At 45.4% G+C, this 27,134-nt stretch overlaps 1 protein-coding gene across 1 annotated transcript in view; it reads right to left on the bottom strand.

The window, feature by feature from the left end:
• Positions 1-10,429: 10,429 nt before the first annotated feature.
• ETFB (electron transfer flavoprotein subunit beta) overlaps positions 10,430-27,134 on the bottom strand; it is a 107,120-nt gene continuing 90,415 nt past the window's right edge. Inside the window, exon 7 of the mRNA XM_068243135.1 lies at positions 10,430-10,679. The gene's annotated coding sequence lies outside the window, so the exon portion shown is untranslated. The remainder of the gene's footprint in view (positions 10,680-27,134) is intronic.

Genomic DNA, 27,134 nt, shown 5'->3' with positions numbered 1-27,134 from the left:
CTAAGGTAACAGTGCCAGGTGGCAGTGTTGTAGTAGCTAGACTCCCACTTCCTCTGCAGTAACTTTACACAGCAGCAGACAGGTTTTTGCCTCTGAGCAAACATTGCCTTGATTAAGGGGCCCTATGTGGCTCCCAAACGTTGGCCATATTTTTTACATATTACCAATAAAGATTAACTTCAGATGTGTCAGCTTTTTCTATTTGCAGATTGTAGCCAGACCAGATCTCTCTCATCAGATTTCAATCATAGAGGGATCTATCTTTTGGAAACGTCAGACAGCCTTCTGCCAGCATATGGCCACCTTTAACGCTAATCCAAAGAAGATCCAGTCTAGGAGTAACAACAGATATGACTCCAGGTCACTGGAATATGTTTGTAGAATAAGCAGTATTTTATCTCTTTTCGCATGCTCAGCGTTTTATCCGATGACATCAGCAGCATGTATGTATACTTTGGACAACTGAACTCAAATCATTTTATAGAAAGCATAAAATACTTGGTTAATGTTGTAAGGGTGCCAACAAATTTGTCCATGTCTGCACATTTATACAGGTGAAACTCGAAAAATGAGAATATGGTGCAAAAGTCCATTTATTTCAGTCATTCAACTTAAAAAGGTGAAGCTAATCTATGAAATAGGAACCCTTTGCAGGTGTTTTGGATGGATTAGCTGATTCGAGTCGGACACTTTGAGCCGAGAGTATTGAACATTTTCATAATATAATGGTCTGAGATTTTTGTTTTGGGCTTCTCATAAGCTGTAAGTCTTAATCATCAACATTGTAACAAATAAAGGCTTGAAATACAGTATCTGGCTTTGCATGTAATGAGTCTATTTCACATATTAGTTTCACCTTTTAAGCTGAATTACTGTAAAAAATAAATAAAGGACTTTTGCATGATATTCTCATTTTTCGAGTTTCACCTGTATATCTCAATGCACAGATTGGTAACTGATCTACTTTGTGTAACCTTTTACAGTATTAACCATCTGCCTTAAGCTGAATTTATTGTGTGTTTAAAGCATTTTTATGTGGATTTTGTGTGTCATGTAAATGATCTTATCAGTGTGAGCTCATGTTTTTCAGAATGTTTGTTTCTTTCTTTTATATAGCGTTTTATACATTAACAGGTCTGAATGGGAAATTCCACCTTTTCAAAAGAATACTCTGAATACTCTATGTGGAGCACTCGGCCTGGTCAAGTGAAAACACTCAAAAAGTTTTTCAGAACAAAGGGTGTAACTTTCCCTAAATCTGCCCAACGCAGCTGCCCTTCATGTCACCATAAAGTAAACCCAGTGAGAGGCCATAAAATGTTTTCTCCAGATATATGCAAATTAGCATGGCTGTTAAAGGAAACCTAAACCAAGATGAAAAAAAGTTTCCCTTACCTGGGGCTACTACAAGCCCCCTGAAACCACCATGTGCCCTCGCGGTCAATCAAGGTTCCTCCAGATCCCCCCCTTTCACAGCTAAGTTTCATTTTGGAGCGGCTGGCCTGCGCAACCCTGGCCACGTGCATCCTCGCTCACGTTCCCATCAGCATCCTTCACAGGGTCAGTAAGAGATTTTCTCCTACTGCGCCTGCGCAGAATGCTCCCGGCGCACAGGCCAGTTGCTCCAAAACAAAACTTTGCCACGGCAGGGGATCGTTGATTGACAGTGCGGGCACAGGGTGCTGGTAGAAGCCCCAGGTAAGTGAATTTGAAACTTTAAACTTGGTTCCCACTTGCGTCGGATCATGTGCGGCCAGCAGGAGCAGACAGTGTAGTGTCCGCTCCGATGGTCCGGCTGGAGTCCGGGGCAGATGTGTTACCCCCATAGGCTGTATGGAGGAATGAATCCGCCTGCCTAGGATTATCGCGGACTGCACAGAATTGGGGCCCACTTACTGCAACAGATCCCACATGACAAGTGCGAACGGACAGAGAATGTCAGCTCAAGTGAGAACAAAGCCTAAAAGGACACCTGAAACCGCTGACACGCAAGTGGTAGGAATGCTCCCATTCGGTTGCATTATTTTGTAACCGAAGGGCACTTGTTCCCGGCAATCGGTGACTAAATGGCGCGTTTAGTGCGCCGTTCGTCTGAAAGAGCCCTTATACCGATCACTGGAAGTTCAACATAGCACCTCGTGGCAGAGAACTCTCTGAGGATCTTAAATAGATACTGTATATACTGGAGTATAAGTCTAGAAATTTAGGTCTGTTTCACTTCATAAAAGTATAGGGGTTGACTTATACATGAGTCACAGGCAACACTGAGCACACTGGGTAATGTGTATACTAACAGTGACCTTCCCATTTACAGCAATTTACCCAGTGGTAAGGGACACTGAGGAAAGGAAATGCCAAGAAAACACAACAATTAACAAGGAAAGGGGCAGGGAGGAAATACTGGGCTGCATAAAAGGGAGGGAATAATTGCAGCACTTGGGGGGGGGGGCTGGAGGAGGTAATGGCTGCACTTAAGGGACAGGAGGGGTTAATGGCTGCAATACTGTATGCAGTGCAGTCATTAACCCCTCCTGAGCCCCAAGTGCAGCCATTAACTTTGCTGGGTACACTTATACTTGAGTCAATAAAAAAATCCAGCTCAAGAGGGTTGAATATTGGAGTCGACTTATACACAAGGTCGACTTGTATTCAAGTATATACAGTATGGTAATTGTAGCTCTGTCTACACAAAGGTGGCCTAGGCGATAAGAAGATTCCCAACACCCGGAAACTGATCTGCTGAGTGCCTGTTTTAAAATGGTGCAGGATAGCGGTAGAAGAATTTCACAATATTCTACTTCTACTACTCAAATGGTAAATTTATATTTACGGAATTACTTGATTCACTTTGATGAGGTGCTGTATGCGCCATTAGAACGTATATGCCGATCTGAACTGCAGAGGTTTCCTATTTTTCAACGGAAAGTTGTCTGTCACTTTATCTGACTGATATCAGCCAATCATAGGCAGAGGCGTAGCTAGGGCTTTCAGCACCCGGGGACAAAGTCAGTTTTTGCGCCCCCCCCCCCCCCCCCGGTGACAAGGTGTGAACCATAAGGAGTCCATCATGCTTTCCCAGAGATTTTTAGTTTTAGAATCATTTCCTGCATGTCTGATCTGCACCTGATTGAGAACAGGATCGATTTTCAGATCAGCACTGCACAAAATCCATCTTGTTCTCCATCAGTAGCAGATTGGACATGCCGTAAATGATCGATTTGACCCATCGATTTGGCAGGAAATTGCATCAAGTGTACCAGGCATAAGAAAGTTGGGAGATACGCAGAAATGCACATGATCTACTTTGCTGATGCAAACATGGCAAGCGCTGATTACAGCAGGGAGATAAACCAAAACAAAACTCCGGGGCAGAGAGCAGGAGGAAGCAGGGGGAGAAGAATGGATCCTTCCACTGTCTTTCATAGACTCTTCGACAGGAGCGCATCAGGGAAAGCAAAACCTGTCACTGTGCCCCCCCCCCCCCCCCCCCCCAGATGCTGCGCCCGGGGACAGATGTACCCCTTCCCCCCATAGCTACTCCTCAGATCATAGGCCCAAACAAGTGTATTCACTCTGCCTGCATAACGACTATTCTCGCCGGAGATCCCAATCCATCGGAAGATACTTTCCAGTTGAGTGTCAGTTGGGCATTGCGTAACCATGGCAACCCACTGGCAATAAATGGAAAAACACTACTCAACTCTAGCTGAAGTTCCTCACCTCCAGTAGGGCCATAGAACTGTGTGATCTCACCACCTATACACTCCTGCATTGTAACCTGAAGATGCCCGATATGAAAAGGCCTTCACATACAGTATGAAATTTGCAACGCAAACATATTTACTCTCAGCACTCTATTATATTACAAGGTCCAGAAAATTGCTGCAGGACTAGTTCATATAATGCTTCAAGCAGACTTAGCGATGGAGCCAGATCAAGCTGATGGCAAAGTGATAGAGCACTTGTAATAACAGAGATATGGAAGCTGACGTCTTTAACCTTGTCGGGGTCTCCTGCTCACCCTCTGCTTCTGTAACTGGCAGGGAACAGTCACAGAGGGACATTATGTTCCCCGTATAACAGGAACGCAATATAAAAGTATTACCGCACATTACAGCTGCATTGCATCACATACAGTGTAGTAAAAATACACACCAGTTGTATGTATTTGTACTTGTGTCACTGGATGCCATGATTGTACAGTGTGTTAAACTGCTCATGTATCTGTGCTCCCCACTGTATGTTTCTGTACATTGTACAGCTCTATGGAAGATGTTGGCGCTATTTAAGTAAAACAATTATAATGGTGATAATACAGTGAGGCATACAGTCAATGGAGAGTATGCTTCATGCCTGCTACTAATGTGCGTATTTACTGGTTGCATGGTGACCGTCGCATGGGTGGTCAAGTCCGGATTTCTACTTTTTGTGCCTCTAGACCAAGTGTGTTGTTGCTCCTCATCCAAGTGCAGCAGCAACCCCTCCCATTCCATGTGCAGCCCCCTCTGCCATGTGTATCATCCATCTACAGCCCCATCTTTCATGTGCAGCCCCCTCTTCTATGTGTATCATCCATATACGGCAGCCCCGTCCCATTCCATGTGTATCATCCATATACAGGAGCCCCTTCCCATTCCATGTTCAGCCCCCTCTGCCATGTGTATCATCCATGTACAGCAACCCTTCCCATTCCATGTGCAGCCCCCTCTTCATGTGTATCATCCATGTACAGCAGCCCCTCTCATTCCACGTGCAGCCCCCTCTTCCATGTGTGATATCCATGTACTTCAGCCCCTCTCCTTCATGAACGTCTCTCCCTTGAGCATCATCTTCCCTTTTTCATGAGTTTTTCCTCATTTTCACCCTCCTCTTTGATATGTAACAACCCTTCTTTTATGCTCAGATGCCCCCTTTGCACTGCAGCCTCCCAAAGCCCAGGCCATTGTGGCCTTTCCGGAAATCTATCCCTTTAGGTCAGGGGTGTCAAACAAATACAAAGTGGGCTGAAATTGAGCTCCTGGACAAATTTTCAGGTCAATCTAAATTTCTAGTGGTCACCTCTCTCCCTTAGGTGCCCTGGTGTCTAATAGCCTTCCTACATTCTCTATACAGCTCCCTGATGTTTAGTGGTCTTACCTCCCTCATCTATACAATTCCCTGATGTTTAAAGGTCCTCCCTCCCCTATACAGTTTCCTAGTGTCTAGTGGCCCCTCCTTCCCCTATACAGTTCCCTGGTGTCTAGTGGTCCCTCCTTCCCCTATAGTTCCCTGGTGTCTAGTGGTCCCTCCTTCCCCTATACAGTTCCCTGGTGTCTAGTGGCCCCTCCTTCCCCTATACAGTTCCCTGGTGTCTAGTGGTCCCTCCTTCCCCTATACAGTTCCCTGGTGTCTAGTGGTCCATCCTCCCCTATACAATTCCCTGGTATGTAGTGCTTTCCCCTTCACCTTATGGCTTACCTTGTGATCTAGGGCGTACACTCTAATATAACTTCTCTGGTGGTCTAGAGTGGGCCAAACACAATGCAAAGTGGGGAAACCACCTGAGGGCCAAATTTGACAGCTCCCAGGGCCAGATTTGGCCCACGGGCCGGAGTTTGACATGTACGCTTTAGGTAGTGCATTGCGGTAAGCAGTGTTACAAAGCAGCCGTTACACCACACCACTGTGAACGTGGCCTTCGGCAATCAGACTCCTGCATGGCTGTGCGCTTGTTCCAGGTGTGTGACTTAGGCACTAACATGACAGCCAAGAAACTGGCTTTTTTTTTTTTAACCTCCTGAGCGTTACGCCACTCAGGAGGTTTGCAGCTTTTGAGTCCCCAGTATTAATGTAAAAGATTGCATGGCTGAAGAAGCTTTAGCTAGCACTAGGCTAGCTAGTATAAGTAACCGGAACCCCCCGATCGCCCCCGATCACCTGATCCAGCCACTTAATACATTACCCAGCCTGGCTCCAGCGATTGCCGCAGGCTCCCTGCACAGCTCCGGTCTCACTATGGGGAGAATCGTATATGACATCATCGACATCATGTGCAGACCCGATCCTACCCATAGAGGGACCGGAGCTGTGCGGGGAGCCTGCGGCGATCGCTGGAGCCAGGCTGGGTAATGTATTAAGTGGCTGGATCAGGGGAACGGGAGCGATCGGCGGGGTGTCGGTTACTTATACTAGCTAGCCTAGTGCTAGCTAAAGCTTTTTCAGCCATGCAATCTGTTACATTAATCTTGGGGGACTCCTGAGGCGAGTGAGCGGTTGCCCAACACAGTGTCAGGCATACCGCTAAGGAGGTTAAGAAAAACAACAACCTCCATAATCCTGTCACTGTTGGTTAAATTTAAAGGACAACTGAAGTGAGAAGTATATGGAGGCTGCCATATTTACTTCCTTTTAAACAATACCAGTTGTCTGACAGTCCTGCTGATCTATTTGGCTGCAGAAGTGTCTGAATAACACCAGAAACCAGCCTGTAGCTAATCCGGTCAGATCTGACAATAATGTCAGAAACACCAGATCTGCTGCATGCTTGTTCAGGGGGGCTATGGCTAAAAGTATTAGAGGCAGAGGATCAGCAGGACAGCCAACTGGTATTGCTTAAAATGAAGCAAGTGTGGCAGCCTCCATGTCCCTCTCATTACAGTATTCCTTTAAAGTGGGATTAAACTCTGTTTTTCAAAAAATAAATAAATGAATTCTACATGGATTAAAATGTATATAAATCATTGTCCCCCCTCCCCAATAAATATACAAAGTCAGAAGAACGCAACTGTGTGAAACGTCAGTCCCTTAATTCCGAACCAGTCAAAGAGGAAGTTGGTTTTTTAGCGATTGCGATTTTAAGAGTGATTACAATTTTTGGAGCAATTTTAGAGTGATCGTGTTTTTCATGCAAAAGTGAGCTTAAAGAGAAACTCCGACCAAGAATTGAACTTTATCCCAATCAGTAGCTGATACCCACTTTTACATGAAAAATATAATGATTTTCACAAACAAACCATCAGGGGGCGCTGTATGACTGATTTTGTGCTGAAACCCCTCCCACAAGAGGCTCTGGTACCGTACGGTACTCTGGGCAAACTGCCACAATGTAACAATGACACACACAGGAAATGGCTGTTTATAGCTGTCTGTTAAAGCCAGAACATCTACATAATCTGCCCACAGTAACAATGTCACCATGTAATACATGTCAGAATGTGAATCTGGGAGAGGAAAGATTTTACAATGAGCAAACTCTGACTAAATCATGTATACATAATTATTGTAAAAATTAAGCACCTTTTTATATTAAATTATTTTCACTGGAGTTCCTCTTTAAGATGGATGCTCACCCAGGATTAATAGAAAGAAAAAAAAAAGCTATTTACCGCAATGCCCGGCCTGACACAGGGAAAGGTGTTACAGGTAGAGTACACATTGATGGTGAGGATGCCAAATACATTTTTTAAAAGTATAGCGTTTAAAGAGACACTGAAGCGGAAAAAAAAATGATGATATTATGATTTGTATGTGTAGTACAGCTAAGAAATAAAACATTAAGATCAGATACATCAGTCTAATTGTTTCCAGTACAGGAAGAGTTAAGAAACTCCAGTTGTTATCTCTATGCAAAAAACCCATTATCTCTAGGACTTTCAAAGTCGTGGAGAGGGCTGTTTTCTGACTTTTATGATCACAACTGTTCCTTAACTATTTACTTTTCCTCTGCCAGAGGAGAGGTCATTAGTTCACAGACTGCTCTGAAAGAATCATTTTGAATGCTGAGTGTTGTGTAATCTGCACATATTATAGAATAATGCAATGTTAGAAAAAACACTATATACCTGAAAATAAAAATATGAGAATATTTTCTTTGCTGCTAATCTTCTAGTAATTATTCATAGTACACAACCAATTCATTATATATATTTTTTTCGCTTCAGTGTCTCTAACTCCGCATTAAATTAGGCTAATATATGAGTAACCAAAAAACATTTTATTTCTTGTCCATTTTTCTCCTTTTGTGTAATCAAGAGCTCTGGCCAATGAAAATCGCGGATATGGGGATGGGAAGGCAATGCCCTCAGCCAGGATATGATCAGGACTTGTGGTCATTTTCCTGCACTGCTTACTATTATACACACTGGATGATTAAACCACCTTTTGACTATTTAGCTTGTGGCATGTTTTATGACATCCCGCTCGTAATGATCACCTTTCCTCCAGGTGCCACTCCCATCACTTCCTGCTGCTCATACGTGGCTGGCAGGGTACAGTGCCCTGTGCACAGCATTTCTCCAGCACTGAAGAAGGGTAGGGATCTTTGGAGGAAAGCCAACACTTGCCATCCAGATCTACACGGTTTTTAACCTTTGGATGCCTCCTAGTATTGGCTTCTAAGTTCAAGGACTGACTGCTCACCAAGGCCCACATGCAATTCACTTTTTTCCAGAGTTTCCACCTAAGCCATAACTTTTAATCTTCTCAATTGAAGAGATGCCAAAAAGTAGGTGAAAAAGACGTATAATCAAAATTGAGTATTTTCTTGCTTGCTGATGGTTTCAAGGTATTTTACTGACGAGGGCCTATATGCAGTTAACTTTTTCTCCCACGTTTTCTCCCAGGTGATCTTTTCACAATGGTCATTAAAAAGCCTTTAAACCACCAGCAAGCGAGAAAATACTTAAAATAATTTTGACAGTACTTTTTCTATCTACTTTTTCAACTGAAAAGTGCTGAAAAGTTATTTTAAAGGACAACTGTGGCAAGAGGTATATGGGGATTGCCATATTTGTTTCCTTTTAACCAATACCAGTTGCCAGGCAGCCCTGCTGATATATTTGACTGCAGTAGTGTCTGAATCACACCAGAAACAAGCATGCAGCTAATCTGGTCAGATCTGCTGCATGCTTGTTCAGGGTCTATGGCTAAAAGTATTAGAGGCAGAGGATCAGCAGGATAGCCAGGCAACCGGTATTGCTTAAAAGGAAATAAATATGGCAGCCTCTATAGACCTCTAGCTACAGTTCTTTAAAAAGTTGAAAAGTACTGTCAAGTTCAGTTTGCAGCCAAATGTTGTAGAGAACCATAACTAGCCCACAGGAAGGAGGGGAACAATGCCCTCCGCCAAACTGATCCAGCACTGTGGAACGCTCTGCCATGTTCAGGCAGAGACTGGCCCATCTGGTGGTCTTGGCCACGTAGCATCTAGCTTTAGCATGAAGATTTATATATCCCGCCCCTAAGCAGGTGCCTCTGTAATGGAAGGTCACTCAATGATCAGAGACACAGATGTGAATTTTCCCACCAGAGACGGATTAAAGGGCCAGTTTCCATGCAGCTCTGCGCTTCACTGCCGGCGGGGGGAGGGGCTGGAGATTTCATTTATTATACCGAACGGGATCACAGGCTGATGCGCCCCAAAATGCAGCAAAACATGCGTGGCGATTCAGCGCTGAATGGAAAGGCAGACAGTGCAGTCTATACAGTGTCTGCTGTCCCTGTGTTTCCATAAGCGCGCATGAAAGCGTACTATAGATGGACTAATCAAATGCAGCAACTGAGCTGCATAAATTTCCATAAAATTTGCTTCAACTTGGAACTATTAGCATCTCATTGACCATGCCTACTTTTATGTCAGTACAGCAGATACCACTTCCGCAGCGGTGCAGCTAGGCCCAGGCGAACCAAGCGCCGCTTGGGGCCTCCTCCACAGCAGGGCCTCCCATGCTGCCCCGTGTGTGACTTGTACAACGTTGCTGCCTCCCCATCACTCACACACAGACAGACCTCAGATCAGCGACTATGTGAACAGATGGGAGAGCGGCGCAGTGACCACACAGTGGACTTCAGATGTGGAAGTGAGGTCATTGCTCACTTCCTGTATGTGAAGTGTGGTTACTATGCGCTGCTCTCACCTTCTCCGGTCGCTGCCGATCTGCAGGTGTGTGAGTGTTGTGGAGCCAGAAGGATGCTACATACCCCCACTGACACCAGAGTGCCCTATACAGTGGGCGGCGGCACCTTTGGCTACGTATACTGGGGGTGGTGCGACGTGGGTGGGTATTTTTGTCCTTATTATAAATAGCCAAAGCGTACATTCTTTGGCCTATACATGAAATGGGGGCTTCATTTTGACGTATTTGTCACTTTTTGTTCTTTTGCAGGAGAATGCTGAGAGTTTTTGTCTTGGTTATGCAGTAATGAGAGGTTGCAGTGTGTTCTGCAGACTGTACTGGAAGGAGGTATTGACCTGTATGATTAGGCAGAGTAGGGAGTCGGAGGAGCAGCATGCATTGCACTTAATAGTGATAATGTGGCATAAGCGAGCGAGTGGCTGGCAGCAGCGGAGACACACGTGGGTAATCAGCCCCGAGTCTCCTCCATAATATACCATGTGCTTCAGCTCTCCCCCACTGTGACCTGTTATTAAACCATCACAAGGACACTCCTGGACGGTCTACAAAGGAGAAACATTTATTTATAGACATAATTACAGTCAGAAAAAAAGAAACATTAATTGGTGTTTGTGTCTTTTTTTCCTCTTCCTCCACCAGCTTCCATCTTAAAGGGCCGGACACAGAGGTGTGTACATTCTCACGCTCCAGGAAGGCACCGGCGGTGGACGGTACGGTTGGGGTGGTGGAAGGACCCGGTTCTCCAGCTCTCTACAGCACAGGTCACAGCTCTCCAGATACCTGTAACTAGAGACAAACAAGGATGAGCATATACAGGGTGATCTTCTGATACACACGACTCACTCAGGCAGACATCGCCTAGAACAGATTTACAGTGATTTATCTGTGCAATTACATGTAAGAGATCTGTTACCCTCCAAAGAAATCTGGTATTGCTTACAAAATAATTAAATATGGCAGCCTCCATATAACTCTCACTTCAGTGAGAAGAGTTCCTGCACTTCCTGTCTGGTAAAGAGGTCACTGAGAACAGGAAATGAAGACTTTTTGAGAGTCAGCAGTGAACACTAGGATCACCTAGTAGAATCAAAGTGAAGGAATAACAGCTTACAGCCTACCTATAGGATTCCCATGCTGTTCACTGCATCCCTTTAACTACCTAACGTCTGCATCACACCAAGGGGCGGAACGTGGTGGCAACCCTAGGACCGCCTAATGCTGACTGGCGTCAAGTCCTGGAGCTGCAGTTTAGCAGGTAGCGGGTGCGCGCATGCGTGATCGTTCCCTGCCGGTAAATGAAAGGGGAAAGAAATCCCCTTTGCTTCCTTCCGTAGAGCGCTGCTATCTAGTGAAGCGGTGTACAAGGGACACTCGGCTGTCACTCAGAGTGCCAGGGGATCAGAGCCCTCTCATAGGCTGATGCCTATGAGAGGTGGAGAAGAGGACAGATCGCCGCCCAAGCCAATTCAGGATGGGGCGGGGGGTGGGAAGGTGAGGGAGGGAGGGAAAATATGGCACTGTAAGCCTGATTAAAAAAAAAAAACCCACAAAAAAACAAAGGATGGCAGGAGCGATCAGACACCTCCAAAAGAACAATAAAAGGAGGCAAGATTCATTTGTGTGCTGAGTCGTAGGGCTGTGCAGAAACCTGACAAAGCTGCACAGCCCTGTGTCGTGAAAAATGGCCCGTCACTAGGGGGGTGTAAGCCTGTGGTCATGAAGCGGTTAAAGTGAACCAGAGACGAAGCACCCTCATGTATTTTACCATATAGATCAGTGGGAACATTAGAGAAAACACCTACCTTGCTCTCTGTTTCATTATTCACTGCTCAGCCTGCTTGTTACCAGCCCTGATAAAATCCCAGACTGAGCATTCAGTCTGGCTTTGCTCAGGAATCATTATAGCTGAGTCTGTCTGCTCTGATGTCTTTTCAAGCCCAAGCCTGCCCCCTGCTGGCTCTGCTTTCCTGTTCTGTATATTCACAGGATCACAGAGAGCTGTGATGAGATAGGAGGAGCTGCTGATGTAAGGGTATATTGAAAAATGTTTTTTTTTAAATCTATATTTGTTGGTCATGAGAGGTTTTTAGAAATGGTGATTTCATTTTGCACACAGCCCACTAAATAATATGCTTTTCTGATGAACTGTGTTTTACATGAAGTTTTAGTTAAAAACCCCACAAAAACGGCACTCCAGAGCGGCAAAAATACCAGGCATAATATTTATATTGTAAAATCTATTGGGGGATATGTTTATTTTGTGCCAAAGCGTTCATCTCTGGTTTCCTTTAAGAGTCTGTATTTGGTATGTGGGAGGAAACTCAAGTACCTGGAGAAAACACATGTAAACATGGGAAGAGCATTCAAGCTCCATGCAGATAGTTTCCAGGCTCAGGTTTGAACTGGAATCTCTTGTGCTGCAAGGCCACAGTGCCATCTCCTATGCCACCCAGAATGACGCATTTACAGCACAGTTAGCATTTACCAGCCGCATTGCAGAGTGGCACCTTCATCAGCAGCATGATAATAGAGCAGAACCCGGATACCACTGTCAGATTAAGGCAGCGCTTTGTCAAAGTCTCCCCTTCCAAAAATGAAGCTGGGGGAAGGTTAACACTGTGCCCATCAGTCAGAACTGTGGCGGATCCACGTGGGTTACGCGGAGTGACATCTCCCTCTGTAGGTGAGAGATAAAACAAGTCACTGATCAGCTCTGTCACTTGTCTGGGGCACAGCAGGACAACCATCATCTCTTGTGTAATGACATTAATTCCCCTCATTTTGTTACCAGTGTTTGCACGGAAATATTAATATTAAACATGATTAGAGGAGCCGAATGATTGGCAGCTAAAGTTTGGCTGTCTCCTTCCACCGTTCACCTGGGATTCAAAACTGTCACATCACTGCTCTGAGCCAATACCGCTCCTGCATAACATACTTTACAGTCACACGACTGCTCTGAGCCAATACCGCTCCTGCATAACATACTTTACAGTCACACGACTGCTCTGAGCCAATACCGCTCCTGCATAACATACTTTACAGTCACATGACTGCTCTGAGCCAATGCCACTCCTGCATAACATACTTTACAGTCACATGACTGCTCGGAGCCAATACAGCTCCTGCATAATAACATACTTTACAGTCACATGACTGCGCTGAGCCAATACCGCTCCTGCATAACATACTTTACAGTCACATCACTGCTCAGAGCCAATACCGCTCCTGCATAATAACATTCTTTACAGTCACATGACTGCTCTGAGCTAATACCGCTCCTGTATAACATACTTTACAGTCACATGACTGCTCTGAGCCAATACCGCTCCTGCATAACAACATACTTTACAGTCACATGACTGCTCTGAGCCAATACCGCTCCTGCATAACAACATACTTTACAGTCACATGACTGCTCTGAGCCAATACCGCTCCTGCATAATAACATTCTTTACAGTCACATGACTGCTCGGAGCCAATACCGCTCCTGTATAACATACTTTAGTCACATGACTGCTCTGAGCCAATACCGCTCCTGCATAACAACATACTTTACAGTCACATGACTGCTCTGAGCCAATACCGCTCCTGCATAACAACATACTTTACAGTCACATGACTGCTCTGAGCCAATTCCGCTCCTGCATAACATACTTTACAGTCACATGAGTGCTCTGAGCCAATACAGCTCCTGCATAACATACTTTACAGTCACATGACTGCTCTGAGCCAATACAGCTCCTGCATAACATACTTTACAGTCACATGAGTGCTCTGAGCCAATACTGCTCCTGCATAACATACTTTACAGTCACATGACTGCTCTGAGCCAATACCGCTCCTGCATAACATACTTTACAGTCACATGACTGCTCAGAGCAGGCGCGGAGCTAGGGGGGGGTCGGGGTAGGACAAGTGCCCCGGGGCGCCGGGTCCCCAAGGGCGCCCAGCTGAGCTTAGGGTTTTTTTTTTTTGGCTGAGGGGAGCAGCGCAGAGAAGAGAGAGAGCTGTGCGGACGGTGGGGAAGGGGGGCCATCTCCCCCCTCCTTCCCTCACCTTAGGTGCTCTCTCTCTCCCTCGCTGTCCCCTCCAACGTCTGTCCGGTGGCTGGCAGCGGCGGGCGGAACTCACCTCCGTCACGCTCCAGCGCCGCGTCGGAACACCGGCCGGAAGTTCGGGTGCGCAGACGCTGCTCTGGTCTGGACCAGACCAGAGTAGCGGCAGATCCATCCGGCGCTGCGACGAGACGGAGGTAAGTTCCGCCCGCCGCTGCCAGACACCGGACAGACATTGGAGGGGACAGCGAGGGGGAGAGAGAGCAGCTCTTCTCTGCGCTGCTCCCCTCCTGCTGGGGAGGGGGACACCTGGCTACCTACTCTGGGCACCTATACCTCTGGCTACCTACTCTGGGCACATATACCCCTGGCTACTGGCTACCTACTCTGGGCACATATACCCCTGGCTACCTACTCTGGGCACATATACCCCTGGCTACTGGCTACCTACTCTGGGCACCTATACCTCTGGCTACCTACTCTGGGCACATATACCCCTGGCTACTGGCTACCTACTCTGGGCACCTATACCTCTGGCTACCTACTCTGGGCACATATACCCCTGGCTACCTACTCTGGGCACATATACCCCTGGCTACTGGCTACCTACTCTGGGCACCTATACCTCTGGCTACCTACTCTGGGCACATATACCCCTGGCTACTGGCTACCTACTCTGGGCACCTATACCTCTGGCTACCTACTCTGGGCACATATACCCCTGGCTACTGGCTGCCTACTCTGGGCACCTATACCTCTGGCTACCTACTCTGGGCACATATACCCCTGGCTACTGGCTACCTACTCTGGGCACATATACCCCTGGCTACCTACTCTGGGCACATATACCCCTGGCTACTGGCTACCTACTCTGGGCACCTATACCTCTGGCTACCTACTCTGGGCACATATACCCCTGGCTACTGGCTACCTACTCTGGGCACCTATACCTCTGGCTACCTACTCTGGGCACATATACCCCTGGCTACTGGCTACCTACTCTGGGCACCTATACCTCTGGCTACCTACTCTGGGCACATATACCCCTGGCTACTGGCTACCTACTCTGGGCACATATACCCCTGGCAACCTACTCTGGGCACATATGCCCCTGGCTACCTACTCTAGGCACATATACCCCTGCCTACATATATTGGGCACATATACCCCTAACTACATATACTGGGCATATACCCCTGGCTACCTACTCTGGCCACATATAACCCTGGCTACCTACTCTGGGCACATATACCCCTGCCTACATATAATGGGCACATATACCCCTAACTACATATACTGGGCATATACCCCTGGCTACCTACTCTGGGCACATATACCCCTGGCTACCTACTCTGGGCACATATACCCCTGCCTACATATATTGGGCACATATACCCCTAATTACATATACTGGGCATATACCCCTGGCTACCTACCCTGGGCACCTATACCCCTGGCTACCTACTCTGGGCACCTATACCCCTGGCTACCTACTCTGGGCACCTATACCCCTGGCTACCTACTCTGGGCACATATACCCCTGGCTACCTACTCTGGGCACATATACCTCTGGCTACCTACTCTGGGCACATATACCCCTGGCTACCTACTCTGGGCACATATACCCCTGCCTACATATACTGGGCATATATACCCCTGGCTACATATACTTGGCATATATACCCCTGGCTACATATACTGGGCATATATACCCCTGCCTATATATACTGGGCATATATACCCCTGCCTATATATACTGGGCATATATACCCCCTGCCTACATATATTGGGCATATATACCCCTGGCTACATATACTGGGCATATATACCCCCTGGCTATGTGGACTGGGCATATATACCCCCTGGCTACTTATACTGGGCATATATACCCCTGGCTACATATACTGGGCATATATACCCCTGGCTACATATTCTGGGCATATATACCCCCTGGCTACATATACTGGGCATATATACCCCTGGCTACATATACTGGGCATATATACTCCTGGCTACATATACTGGGCATATATACCCCCTGGCTACGTGGACTGGGCATATATACCCCCTGGCTACATATACTGGGCATATATACCCCCTGGCTACATATACTGGGCATATATACCCCTGGCTACATATACTGGGCATATATACCCCTGGCTACATATACTGGGCATATATACCCCCTGGCTACATATACTGGGCATATATACCCCTGCCTATATATACTGGGCATATATACCCCCTGCCTACATATATTGGGCATATATACCCCTGGCTACATATACTGGGCATATATACCCCCTGGCTACGTGGACTGGGCATATATACCCCCTGGCTACATATACTGGGCATATATACCCCTGGCTACATATACTGGGCATATATACCCCTGGCTACATATACTGGGCACATATACGCCTGACTATATATACTGGGCACATATTATTCTCCTGGCTACATATACTGGGCATATATACCACTGGCTACATATACTGGGCACATATACCTCTGGCTACATATACTGGGCACACATACCCCTGTCTACATATACTGGGCACATATACCCCTGGCTAACTGTTCTGTGGACATCTCTACCCCTGGCTACCTGTTCTGGGGACATCTATACCGCTGGCCACCTATTCTGGGGACATCTATACTGCTGGCCACCTATTCTGGGGACAACTATAGACCTGGGGCTACCTATTTTTGGGGAACCACGTCAGATTGAGTGTATTTTGGAGAACTGCTGCCAGGTGAGAGGCGTCTACCATATTAAGGGGGCATTCTACCTATTTATGTGAAATGCTGTCTATTTATGTGACTCATGACTGCTGAATTTGTCTTTTTGGGGGCCTCATGGTTACTGAATTTGTCTTGTTGGGGGCCTCATGATTTGTTGGGGGCCTCAAGATCGCTGAATTTGTCTTGTTGGGGGCCTCATGATTGCTAAATTTGTCTTGTTGGGGGCCTCATGATTGCTGAGTTGGTTATGTTGGGGGCCTCATGATTGCTGAATTTGTCTTGATGGGGGGGGGGGCTCATGATTGCTGAATTTGTCTTGGAACATGCTGGAAGGTACATACTGAGGGAGGGTGGGTGAGCGTGAGCCTGCTAACCTCCATATACATTTGGCTCCACCCATAACCACGCCCACAATTATTATGTGACCACGCCCCTTTTTGGCGCCGCAACCTTGACTTTGGGGGGGGGGGGCGCATTAATAGTCTTTGTCCCCGGGCGCTGAAAATCCTAGCTACGCCTCTGGCTTAGAGCTAATCCCACTCCTGCATAACATGCTTCACCTCCAGAAACAAGGTTCGATTCACAGCAGGAAACCGGCCACGGCGAATAACAATCTGACACAAAGGCCTGGGGCACACCAGAGGAGTTTTTCTGAGCGGTTTGAGTTTTTAAATCTACTGCTAATGTTATCCTATGTGTCTGTGCACACTGGAGCAATGAGGTTTTGTAAAAAAAACCATAGCATTACATTGGGAAGAGCTTTTAGAGGTTTCAAAAGCTCTTTCCAATGTAATGCTATGTTTTTTTTTTACAAAACCTCATTGCTCCAGTGTGCACAGACACATAGGATAACATTAGCAGCAGATTTAAAAACTCAAAACGCTCAGAAAAACTCCTCTGGTGTGCACCAGGCCAAAGTGCAGCTCAAGAGGACTACGAAGACAATTCACAGGCACCGCAAAGCAGCATGTGACCCTCAGGAAGCCACTCCAGCCAGGGGGGAGGAGGAAGTGATGGTCAAATCAAGGACAAGGCATCTGATAAACCGTACAACAATAAGGGCTCTTTTCCACCAGCAATCAAAGATTGCGTTTTTCATATTTTTTTTTTTCTGAAACTGATTTTAATCATGCGTTTCAAGCTTCACATTTTGAGTTTGCGATTTGCGTTTTTCACTGGCTGGAAGGAGAATTCTGGGAAAAAAAAGATTACTTCTGGCTAAAAAAATTCCCGGAAAAAAAACATTTTATTGCAATTACGATTCTCATGCGTTCTTATCATAAACGTTGAAGCACAATCCGTCTTAAAAGAAAAAAATTAGAAAAATGCTGTATTTCTCAGTTTTCAGGCATTATAGTCTGAAAATAAAGCATGTGACTAGATAAAACATTTTATTTGCCCATTCTTTTAAATTTAAATGATGTCCCTAGTACAATGTATGGCGACTATTTTAGTTGGAAATAAAGGTGTTTTTTTTTTTGTTTTTGTTTTTTAAAGTTTTGTGCTTGTTTAACCATTTCACAACTGAGGGGTTTTACCCCTGAAACACCAGCGCGATTTTTCCCTTTCAGCGCTGCTTCCATTACTGTACTGATGTACTATGATTGGTTATTGGGGACTGGAGAGTCCCCATAACCAATCATTGTACTGCAGAGCCGGGGTGTGTGCGCGCGCGCGGGTCGCGGGGGAGCGCGATCGCGAGCTGCAAGTTTGTTTACCTTGCATTGTTTTGAATGAAGACGGCATTTGTTTGAAGCCGTCTTCATTCTACTCGCAATCGGCGAGGCTAATTGGATTTAGGAACGCTTGTTCCTAACATCCAATTAGTAACCTGCTGTGCGGGCTGGCTGGAGTGTGCGCGAGAGTTCCCCGCCCACTCCCAGCCAGTAAACAAACAAGTGCGCCTTTCTCCGTCCCTGGGGGTGAAGCGGTGCGCAGAGGGACGGAGAAATTTAGCACTGGGGGGGTGAAGTGGTTAAACTATATCACTAAGTACAAGCACTTACTTGTAAAAAAAAAACAAAAACAAAAAAAACCCAGTAATACACCCTTAATGACACACCTATTAAAAAGTTGAGTTCCTAATGTAACTATTTGTGTATTGTTTTTTTTTTTTTTTTTTTTTTTACAAGTATTATTTTGGCAACTATTGGGAGAGGGGTATAAGGTGTTAATAATTATATGAGATTTTTTAATGTATTTGAATGCATTTTACTTTTTGTCCACAAGATGTCCCCACACTGTATCCTGTGAACAGTACACAGAAAGTAATGTGTGCGTTTTTCCTTTCACTTTTTTAATCACCACCGGCATCTCGCTGATACCGGTGATCATTCATTACAGGCATTTTGATTGGCTTTGGGAACACACGTTCCCATTCATATATCAGTGTTCTAACATGCGGCGATGGGGACGCGTGCGGCGGACGATCGCGGCGGAGTACGTAGTCTCAAGGGTAGTAGAGATGCTGTAGCAAATTCAGGAATTCGTGAAAAGGCCTGGCAGCGCCAAAAGGAACTTTATACTATACTACAGAGGTAGGAAAGTTAGAACACTAAACTAAAAAATGAATATTGTTGAAAAAAAATAAAATAAAATAATAGCATTCCCCTCATTACAGTATTTTTACTACAGTTCCTCCATAGACATATTAAAGTGGCCACATAGTTTCTGCTGCCAATCAGTGGCTGTTACTGCATCGTGGCGGCTGCTAATCAGTGGCTACGGCGACAGTGGTGGCTGATAACCTACAGGCGAGCAAGAGAAGTAACACAAGGTGCACAAGAGAGCTTTGGGGGCTACCAGAAAAGGCTTGGAGGGCCGCACTTGGCCCCCTGGCCGGACATTGGACATGCCTAGCTTACAGGAAGCTGAGGAGCCGCACAATAAGCGATGGTAGCCTCTATATTCCTCTGCACACAGGATGGGCACAATGGTGCTGATGGGAGAGGCTGTTTAGTGCTCCAGCTGCGGTTCCTGGTAATACCTCCGTAAACAAAACATCATTAAAATAAAACAACGTTTATCAAATTAGCATTGATGAAATTAGGCACCAAAATATTGACGCGTTTTCCAGTCACCCGTCCCTGGCAGGAGCCACTTCACATCGCAGGATGACAACTTCAATTACCCGGCTCCATTAATTAACCGGCTAATTGGGGAGGAGAATGCTACAGCTGCCGAGGGCTTGCAGTGTCAGCGTGCTTCTACTTAAGTGTGCGCAAAAGCTCTTAAAATAGGGCCAGATAGATAATGTAGTGCACTCGCAACAATGATTATTTTTCTCCTTTTATCTTAGTGGAAGCTTTTCATTTCAGAGCTGCTTGGATACAGGAAAGCATATGGTAGGTCGTGCATGGCATATGGTAGGTCGTGCATGGTAACATTTAAGCCTAACTACACTAGTATTTTTTTTGTATCCCTCCCCCCTACTATGGAAATTCCGCAGTCTCATACAGACCACAGCTGTTCCGGCAATAACACTATGCTGAGGCTCTCTGTCAACTTCGGAAGGGTTGGCGCCGTAAAGGAAACCAGAGACTGCATAACCAAAAGATTTGATACTTACCTGGAGATTCCTCCAGCTCCATAAGCCCGTGCGAGTCCCTCACCGTCCTCCCGTGGTCTGCCATTAGCCGCAATCAGCCCCGTTAACGGACTCAGTTGTGTCAGTCGGGACATAGAATATTATATCTCCTCCAAAGGGTAGCCAGATATGACTTGACTGGTACCCTAAAATTATGTAACACAGCTAATGAAATCTAGGCTGGCATAAAAACAAAAAAAGATAATACCCCAAACTCCCACCACGGGGAGGGGGACCGGTTACGCATCGTTAGTGGAAGGGTTCAGTGTGAGAGTAGGCTTAGGTGTAGCTATAGTAAGATATCGGTATTTAATACTGATATGGTCTGATCTTTTTTATACTTTAACAGAAGAGTATCGGTAAATTTCCTGATATTCTACTATCGGGTTTCCTGGGCGCCCAAATTTCCAAGCCCTTTTTTTTTTTGATGTACGTGCCCTTGAGAGGCACTCGAGAAAGGGCTCTGGCTTGAAACATCCTGCTTGTTCACATTATGTGCTCTGCATAATAGAAGTTCTTCCAAATTCCTGGTGGAACACTGGTCATTGTCTTTTTTTCTATGGTTCTAAACAGGTGTGGTGGACTACCCTGAGGGACCCTGCTACTCCCACACTTCATATGCTTCACTTGGAAAGCTTGCAAGACTTCTGTCCATTTTTAAAATTAGGGTGCACCATTACCCTTAAAGGGATACTGTAGGGGGGTCAGGTGAAAATGAGTTGAACTTACCCGGGGCTTCTAATGGTCCCCCGCAGACATCCTGTGTTGGCGCAGCCGCTCACTGATGCTCCGGCCCCGCCTCCGGTTCACTTCTGGAATTTCAGACTTTAAAGTCTGAAAACCACTGCGCCTGCGTTGCCGTGTCCTCGATCCCGCTGATGTCATCAAGAGCGCACAGCGCAGGCCCAGTATGGTCTGTGTCTGCGCAGTACACTCCTGGTGACATCAGCAGGAGCGAGGACACGGGGGCGTGCAGGCGCAGTGGTTTTCTGACTTTAAAGTCAGAAATTCCAGAAGTGAACTGGAGGCGGGGCCGGAGCATCGGTGAGTGGCTGCGCCAACACAGGATGTCTGCGGGGGACCATTTGAAGCCCCGGGTCAGTTCAGCTCATTTTCCCCTGACCCCCCTACAGTATCCCTTTAAGTTCAACACAGGATTGTCACCCACATTGGTGAATTGCATCACTTCAGTCACCCGAGAGTTTATTGAGGGGTTAAAACAAGTTTAGAAAATGTGACTGGGGCCATAAAGACCGGACGCCTGCTTGGAGCGGCTATCATTCTACCAAGTTGGCTAATAGCATGAACTTTATACGGTGTACAGCCGGAACCACATCTTTAGTTATTGGACTGTTTTCATGACAACTTTATTACACCACAGGGGTTTTACACGTAGAAGTTTGGCAACTATTTTCAGGTCTATTTCGACATGGAGAGAAATACTGGAGGCTTGCCTTCTAGGCAAAATCAAGGTTAAATTCTTAATTCAGACAAGCATAGTGGTCAGAATAGTGGATTTATTCATTCTGGTAAAACAGAATATAGTTTTCCCCTATCTATGCACCCTTTATGACACTTAGCTTTGATATTTTAACCACGCAACCTTTACTAAGTTGCCCAAAAATGTAGAGACCCCTTATAACGATCACTTTTAGCTCTGATCACAGCCGATATTCTTCTTGGACTTAACAAGATGCTGATACCGTTGCTGAGGAATGTTGGCCCATGCTGACATAATGGCAGTTCTAAGTTGGGTCAGATTGGATGGTGGTGTTTCCAAGCATTGAAGTGGTCTTTTGACTTCTTCCCAAAAATGCTCAATAGGATTGAGGTCAGGGGACTGAGCTGGCCATGGAAGTGGGTTATTTTGTAGCAGGATAACAGAGGCGCCAGGTAGAGTAAAATTAATTAAAATCGTTAAAAAGGGCGAAGTGGGTGGACTCACCTCCCTTCTAGAAGAAATGGCCGGACAACGGGCAAGTTACTTGCAGTTTAAAGTAACATTTAATAATAACTCCAAAAGTGCAACGCGTTTCACGGGTAACAGTCCCGCTTCTTCAGGCAAACGATTTTTGGAGGGTTCAGTCTGGTCAGGAGCCGGGTATAGCGCCTCTGTAGCTATAGCCCTGCCTCACACGGAAGCGCACAGGGCCAGTAAAAACCACTACCAAGTTGGTTGTGGATTTTGCAGGGGGGATTTGGGGGGTAAAGACCCCTCGTTATGCCGCGGGATAGCGGCGTTTTAACTGGGGCAAACATGCCCTTACTGAATATAAGCTAAAAAGCCATTTTTAATATGGCTTCAGACGCTCTTTGGGTACATTCAGAAACTTATTTAAGAGCATGATTAAAAAAAATGCATTGATGCGCATTTCAATGCACTTTTTTTTTTTTCTAAGTGGACCCATGTGTTTTACATGTGAGAGGACACATTTTTGTACAGCATGTTTTGCTCATTTGATGTAGCAGTTGTAGTTCAAGATTTGTTTTCATTTGAAAATGTTTTTGTTTTATTTCATTGGGGTAAAAAATGCACCTCTAAAGCGCATTGTTGTTATCCAATCAATAATTTGCAAAAATACCAGTAATTCTGCCACACCATACTTATTTATAAAAGCTGAGTCCATAAGGTAGCAAATTTGTCTTTTAAATTCCCTCACTTTAGATCTTTTTCATTCATTCTTTTTTTTTTACAAGTGGTTTATTTTGGTGCAGAGTATCCGGAAATAACAATGCTGTTGCTTTTGATTCAGTTTGTCACTTAAAAAAAATAAATAAAAAGACATAGGTCTCAACCCCAAAACCCAGCGCTGGTACAGTGAGAGGGAGGGGGGGATAGGGAGGTGCTAAGGCAAATATTCTCATTTCTCTCTATATCATCTGACAGGTTTGCTTTAAACCCGATCTGAGTGGGACATGGAGGATGCTATATATATATATATATATATATATATATATATATATATATATATATATATATATATATATTTCCTTTAAAATACCACCACTTGCCTTGCAATCCCGCTGGTCTCATTGGTGGCCGTAATGTCTGAATCACTGTCTGAAACAAGCATGCTGCTATTTCGGCCAGACTTCAGTCAGAGCATCTGATCTGCATGCTTGTTCAGGATCCATAACAAAGCATTAGAGGCAGAGGATCAGCAGGACAGCCAAGCCAGGCAATCGGCATTGTTTAAAAGGAAATAAATATGTCAGCCTCCATATCCTTCTCACTTCAATTGTCCATGAAACTAGGAAAATTCTAATGGCAACCAGGAAGATAAGAGAATTTAAGCAATACGTAGAAGTAAAGTGCTGAAGAAAATTCCTGTTAGAAAAAAAAAATGTGCTGGAGGCCACTTGCAGCCTCTTTCCTCTTTCATTCAGGTGTGGCCATGTGACCCAAAGTAGGAAGAACAATCGCTCCCAGCATTCCAGCAGAAACCATGTGCACAGGTGCAGTACCCCTTAGGAAACCTTCAGGCTAGAAGGATCTTAAAGGGATCCAAGCAGCTTTTTTTCTGCAGTGTGTCCTGGTTTCTAACAGCTATATGAGCTGCTATTTTCCCCCCTCCCCTTCGTCTGCCCTTATTTATCCAGGGGAAGGTGTGAATGTATTAAAGTGTGACTTCTCTGAACTGTGTGAAGTACAGTATACTATCTCCACCCCACTGCTGATTAAAGCTTTTGTTTGTTCATTGCTACTGCTAATTACAACAGTCCTTGTCTGCCTGCTTTTTTTTCTGTAGACAGCAGGTCGCAGAAGTAGAGCAATAAAAGCCTCTAACAAACCTTTAAATGTAAAAAGAAGAAGTAGAATGGAATTTTTTTTAGTAATGAGATGCCTTGGTGCTAAAAATGCTGCTGGGTTCGCTTTGAGCCAGCATGAACAGGCGCTCAGCTGCACAAAGGATTTTTCAATTTGAAAAGTTAATTTCCAAAAGTAATACTTGTAATTTTACTAATCAGCAAGATTGCTTTTGACAATTTGCCTGTTTCAGTTTTGGGTTCCGCTCGGTTATAACACTTTTGCAGCTCACGAGTTGTTTAACTTTCAAAATAATGGAATACAGGGCTTTCAATACAGATGCACTCATAAAGCATACTGTTCTTCTAAGATTATTGATTGGAATTATTAGGACTAATAAAGTGACCCAAAAAATTGGAAACACTAAAACTATACGTCAGACATAAAATACTCCATTAGATGTTAATTTAGATAATTCTTTATCGGCTGCCAAATCCCCCGGCATTTAAAACTTCTTTAATTAATTGGAAGGGTTTGAATCGGAAATACAATCTGGACCGCTACCCTTCTCAAAAGGTTCTAATATCAAATTATATTTTCCATAACTTTTTAGGAGGTATAAAAAGAAAGAATTCATTTAATGTAGAAATTATGAGCTTTGGTGGTGGTTGGATAAGAATACATTTATTGAGAGCAATATACTTGCGTAACTTTGTATCCTCGCCAGTCTTAACCTCTTCATAGATTTCAAGATATGCAACGCCCTGTATAGCATGAACTTGAGGCAAACCTCACATTAGCAAAGTCCAGTGTTTTGCACTTTTTGCACTTAATGTACTAAAAGTTCCTCCCTGGCAGCATCCAGTAGCTCCTTCTTGCCAGTAGAGCAGGAGTTGGCTCTCTTGGACACAGTAGATCACATGACCCAACCCTCTTCCTCACACTGCATCTCCTTCCTGCTCATTGTGTAAAGAAGTATTTAACCTTTCTCACACCATCTTAGTGTTTAACCACCCTGGCGTTCTATTAAGATCGCCAGGGCGGCTGCGGGAGGGTTTTTTTTAAATAAAAAAAAACTATTTCATGCAGCCAACTGAAAGTTGGCTGCATGAAAGCCCACTAGAGGGCGCTCCGGAGGCGTTCTTCCGATCGCCTCCGGCGCCCAGAATAAACAAGGAAGGCCGCAATGAGCGGCCTTCCTTGTTTTGCTTACATCGTCGCCATAGCGACGAGCGGAGTGACGTCATGGACGTCAGCCGACGTCCTGACGTCAGCCGCCTCCGATCCAGCCCTTAGCGCTGGCCGGAACTTTTTGTTCCGGCTACGCTGGGCTCAGGCGGCTGGGGGGACCCTCTTTCGCCGCTGCTCGCGGCGGATCGCCGCAGAGCGGCGGCGATCAGGCAGCACACGCGGCTGGCAAAGTGCCGGCTGCGTGTGCTGCTCTTTATTTGAAGAAAATCGGCCCAGCAGGGCCTGAGCGGCAGCCTCCGGCGGTGATGGACGAGCTGAGCTCGTCCATACCGCCCGGCTGGTTAAAGGACAACTGAAGTGAGAAGAATATGGAGACTAGTATATTTATTTCCTTTTAAAAAAGGACAGTTGCCTGGCTGTCCTGATCTATTTGGCTGCAGTAATGTCTGAATCACACCAGAAACAAGCATGCAGCTAATCTTTTCAGAACTGACAATGTCAGAAACGCCTGATCTGCTGCATGCTTGTTCCGGGTCTATGGCTGAAAGTATTAGGGGCAGGGGATCAGCAGGACTGCCTGGCAACTGGTATAGCTTAAAAGGCAATAAATATGGCAGCCTCCCTATATCTCTTGCTTCTACATAATCACCTTGTCATGTTTGCACTTTTTTTTCTTCTTGAAATCAGCCGGTACAGATAGGTGGGGGGAGCACTCAGACACAAAGCACCAAGGACTAGACAGGATTGATTTTGGATACTGTAGAAATGGATAGGAAACTCGCAGGTATCTCCATGGCACTTTGTGGCTTTGATGTAACATCTGGCAGTATCGGGGACAGGAAAGGAGGTGCAGCAATAAATGTTTATCTCCTTTATGATGTTAAAAAACAAAACAAAAATACTTTACCTATTGCAGTGTCTGAGCTCTGGGTCTCTCAGGAGACAAGATATTTGGAAATGCTTCCATTGTCATCCGTCCTTTCCTTACTCCAAAAACAACTAAAATGTTAATACATGCTCTTAGAATATCTCGGCTGGACTATTGTAACATCTTTGTGGACTACCAACTAACAGACTGGCAACCCTCCAATCTGTACTGAACTCAGCTGCTCCTCTCATTCATTACCCAGAGGATCCCGTTCAAACTCTTAACCATAACCTACAAAGCTCTCCACAATCTCTTTCCCCGGTACATCTCTTCACTAGTTTCCAGATACCAATCCTACCACAATCTCAGATCCGCACATGACCTGCTGTTGTCCTCTAGAGTTACCTTCCCGCATTCACTTATACAAGATTTCTCACGTGGTTTACCCCTCCTGTGGAATCCCCTGCCACAACATACAAGTCACTCTCCAACCTTTGATATCTTCGAACATTCCCCCCAAAACTCACTTTTTCCGTCAAGCATACACTCTACCTTATAGGCCATTCCCCTTTGACCCAAGGTCAAAATGTACTTCTACTAGATATCCTAAAAACACACTGCCTCCAGGTGTACCCCCCTTTCCTTTTATCATCTTCTCAGACAGCACACCAAAACCGCCTCATAAGCCGTGCAAGGTCTAGTCAGTGTGGCTGGCACAGACTTGGTATAATCCAAAAAAGTGATGACCAGCACCGGCTGTCTCTTAAAAAATGTAGATTTTTATTCACTTAAAACATCTGTGAATAAAACATAGCTCTAAACATCCAGCAGCTTTCAGGATGTTATTATAGCTCCAGTATTGTAAGCTCTTAGATACATGTAGAGAGCTGAAGATCTACAAAGCAATAGTATAGATCCCCATTGCAGCCAGGTCTGCCCACACAACGGACGCCGTTTCGAACGGGTACAGCGTTCTTTGTCAAGTGAATAGCACCCCCATTTCTTTAGAATGTAAGCTAGCAAGGACAGGACTCTCTCACCCTCT

This window comes from Hyperolius riggenbachi, chromosome 6, assembly GCF_040937935.1.
Source record: "Hyperolius riggenbachi isolate aHypRig1 chromosome 6, aHypRig1.pri, whole genome shotgun sequence".
NCBI classification, from domain to species: domain Eukaryota; kingdom Metazoa; phylum Chordata; class Amphibia; order Anura; family Hyperoliidae; genus Hyperolius; species Hyperolius riggenbachi.
The sequence above is the reverse complement of the archived record's forward strand: the minus strand, read 5'-3'. Positions and strand labels throughout refer to the sequence as shown.